At 31.2% G+C, this 3,037-nt stretch overlaps 1 long non-coding RNA gene across 1 annotated transcript; it reads left to right on the top strand.

Moving 5' to 3' along the window:
- Positions 1-932: 932 nt before the first annotated feature.
- LOC107895454 (uncharacterized) lies at positions 933-1,863 on the top strand. Its single transcript, XR_001683496.2, has 2 exons — positions 933-1,297; positions 1,526-1,863. It is a non-coding gene; the product is annotated as an uncharacterized lncRNA (long non-coding RNA).
- Positions 1,864-3,037: the final 1,174 nt, after the last annotated feature.

Genomic DNA, 3,037 nt, shown 5'->3' with positions numbered 1-3,037 from the left:
GCATATATTTGAGCCATTCGTGTATTAATAATTAGAAAGCAATTAAATGATTCATACATTATATTCATAAAGCAAAACATTACATGCTCACATATTGGAGGTCTTATACGTTAGAGATTATCAGGTATACAAACTTTAATTTTGATGGAATATGAATGCAATATTTTGTCAGTAGGTTGCAAATTGTGACAATAGATGCCAGTCATTATTTGCAATAACAATAGGAGCAGATCAAAATCAATATACATAGACTTTAAATTCTTGGTTACTAAAGACCATAATTTTAATTTAATTTAAATTTTACTTTATTTATTTTTTCACATAATGTTGTATTATCCATGTGGACAAGATGATTTGCAAAAAATAAAAATAAAAATTATGTGACAAATTTTCATTGGTTGGTTTAACAATTCATTAATGACTTATTTAGTTACTAATGTAATAACATGAGAAAAAAAAACTTATTTTATTACATATGTATTACAATAGTTAACCATAAAATAAAGAATAGTTAGTACAAATTTAAAATTGGAATTAGAAAAATAAATAAAAACTCTTTTCGGAAAACAAGTCATGTAAGTGGCTAAAAACTACTAATTGAAATTAATTTATTGCTAACTCGTATACTAAAATATTGTGAAAGATAATACTCCTATCAAATATAGCATAATGGTATTAATAGTAGATATCATAATAAAACACATCGATGGTTGAAGTACCACATTTGACATTTTCAATGTACAAGTATGATTTTATGATAGTATAGAAATGTGAGATTATTCCTTTTTAAAATTATTGTAGGAGTGAATTACTTAGATTAATTATTTTTAGTTAAAAGAAACTAGATTTTTAACATAAAGTTTTTTTTACCAGTAAGTTAAATAAAATTTTCACCCTTTAACTTTAAATTCAAAAACACTTAACCCAATTGTCTGAAACCCAAATAGTTGAAATGCGAAATTGGAAAAAGTCCAAGTCCAGAAAAGGAGGGCGCACTGAATATTCTAATGAACCGGGGCAAATCTGACTCGACCCACCCGATTGCGAACTCTATATATCATTTTCCTTGCCACCATTTACGGTCAATGGTACTGCAGATAACACGGTTTTTGAAAAGAACGAGAATCGAGAAGGGATGGCAAAGCGCGTGGGTATGAGTCGGGATAACGGCAGAGGCAGGAAAGGGTGGACGCTGACCGCCGCCGTCACTAACATCTTCGAATTTGTCAGATTGGCCGAGTTCGAGATCCTCTTTATCCTCTTCCTCATCATCGCTTTTATCATCTTCAAAGATCTCGTAAGTTTCCTTTTTCTGGTTTTTTTTAATTCTCATTTATTGCAAAATTTTGGGTCCAAAACAAATTGCAGATTTGATGTTTAGGAAAGTTGATTATTTTTTATGGACTAATTTTCTGTCCCAAAATGGATATGATGACAAAATCAATCCGAATCCTTTCTTCATTTAAAATTATTAAAATAAAAAATTTGGACACTTGATAAAAAAAAGGGTTGAATTGGGTTGCAGACATCGCGGCCTGAATACAATCAATTGCTCGTGAAAAAACCCGGCGGTGTAGATTGGTGGCCGTACTAAGAATGGGTAGTGGATGCGATGGGAATTATGTCCTGCATAATTCCATTCCTTAGGATTACTTTGTTTCTTTTTCCTTCCCCTTCCACTTCCAGATGGTTGCTTTTTTGTTGATTGTTGCTAATGTTTATATTCTATAGAGGAACCCCCTCCTGGCTTCATGCTTGTAACCGAACTAGCTTCTTCTTTTTCTTTTAGTTGTTTACTTTGTTGTTAAGGTGTAAGGAACCCCTTCTGGTTTGAAATCGAAACAATCACTACTTTGTTGAGGACACCGAGTTTTATTGTCTTGAGGGTTGTTTATTTCTTTGAATAGTTTCTGGTAACCACTACGAGAAGAAAAGAATAAGGAATTAGGAACGCCTTCAACTCAGCTTATTCTTACTTTCTCTATTCCCTCTTGCTGGATTACCGGTGCTGACATTTCTTGCAAAAGGATTTCATCAATATATGCATATAAATAAAACCATCCAATTACACTACTATAATATTTTTTTTATTGGATTTAGTATCTGTTATTGTAAGTGTTCAAGTTTTTAGTCAATTGGGTCAACTCTAAACTATTTGATACAAAAGGTACCATTCTCAATTTAAAATTTTGTGAGCAAGATTAGTACAATTATACTATTAAATGCAATGGTGGTTTATGAAATGGACATATGAACAAAATTGTAACTTACAAAAGGTTCCACTTCCCATGAGGTGAACCAACTCCAACTTGCAAGGTATTGTTTATTTTGATTCATCGGGTCTCACATTTTATATGTTAAAGGTGGTGTGAATGCAGTACACTAGTGAGTTTGGTTTTATTTAGTCGGATTTTTTATACTATTTGAATCGTAGGATTTGGTTTTTTTTTTTTTGAACTTATTTTTGACAAAATGGCTTTTGTTCTATAGCTTTTTACTATTATTTGGTGAAGTTTCAAAGATTTTTGATAAATAGTTTCTCAAGTAAATATAAAATAATCAATAACTCTTATGTTGTATTTTTAAAAACACATGTAATCGAAATTTTAAGTTACTTTTATTATTATAAAGATAAAATATTTATTTTTACATAATAAAAAATTAAAATTAATTATAAATGTAATAAAAATATTTAACTTAGTATTTCAAAGACCATCCATGCACCACGTTGGAGTTGGTTTTTCTTAGCTCTACTCTTTTAGGACAATGACACAAAAAGAGAATACCCACATGAAGAGGTTCTTAGCTAGGTACATGGGGAAGGGTTAGCAAATTATCCATTAGTTGCTACATGAGGAATGCACTACAAAAATTTGAGGCTTCATATTGAGCCCTAGGCGTTTGGTTGGAGGAGCAATTCCTTCTCCACGGCCCTCACTTCATCTAATATGTAAACCTTTTTGAATTTGCCCAAAAATGTTGGATTTGTACGTACGATGATTAAAGGGTGCAAGGCTCCATAAACTCAATTTTACCA

Source organism: Gossypium hirsutum, chromosome A11 (assembly GCF_007990345.1).
Source record: "Gossypium hirsutum isolate 1008001.06 chromosome A11, Gossypium_hirsutum_v2.1, whole genome shotgun sequence".
In the NCBI taxonomy this organism is placed as follows: domain Eukaryota; kingdom Viridiplantae; phylum Streptophyta; class Magnoliopsida; order Malvales; family Malvaceae; genus Gossypium; species Gossypium hirsutum.
This window is presented reverse-complemented; position numbering and strand designations above follow the sequence as displayed.